The 626-nt window shown below is 33.1% G+C and overlaps 1 protein-coding gene across 1 annotated transcript in view; it reads left to right on the top strand.

The window, feature by feature from the left end:
- The window catches only part of LOC110411828 (beta-amyrin 16-alpha-hydroxylase CYP87D16-like), an 8,124-nt gene that overhangs the window by 6,330 nt on the left and 1,168 nt on the right, over nt 1-626 (top strand). The window lies entirely within an intron of this gene.

Here is a 626-nt window from a genome sequence, read left to right as displayed (position 1 = left end):
CTTTGTATATCCCTGGGACTGCTTTCTACAGATGCATAAAGGTTAATCATCTCTTTTACACTTGCTATAACCTTGTAAATTTTATAGCAAAATTTTAAAATATTTAAAAACTGATATCTTCCACTCTCTCTCTCTCTAAATATATATGCAGAAGCAACAAAAAGCATTAAAGCTTATATCTCAGTTGCTAGAAGAAAGAACGAAGTCTTATTCCCAAGGTTGTAAGAAAGGAGATTTTCTTGGTCAAATAGTGGAAGACATGGGAAAGGAATCATTTTTGACGAAGGAGTTCGTCAGCAACCTTATATTCCTTCTCCTATTGGCTAACATTGAGGCTATTTCCTCCGCTTTTACTTTTACCATTAAGTGTGTATTGGATGATCCATCAGCATTGCAACAATTAACTGTCAGTGATTAATTATCGAAATAAGATCATTTCGAATATTATTTTTTTATGTTGCGAACATTTTATCATTTTTATAACGAAAACCTTGATTTCTTTTTCCTTTTTATTTATTTTTTTGGGATACGATTTCACTAGGAGGAGCATGAGGAAATTCTAAAGAAAAGAGAAGGCGCCACTCGTGGACTTTCATGGGAGGAATACAAATCTATGACTTTTACTC

Source organism: Theobroma umbraticum, unplaced genomic scaffold (genome assembly GCF_002168275.2).
Source record: "Theobroma umbraticum cultivar Fairchild unplaced genomic scaffold, ASM216827v3 scaffold_95.0, whole genome shotgun sequence".
NCBI classification, from domain to species: Eukaryota; Viridiplantae; Streptophyta; class Magnoliopsida; order Malvales; family Malvaceae; genus Theobroma; species Theobroma umbraticum.
This window is presented reverse-complemented; position numbering and strand designations above follow the sequence as displayed.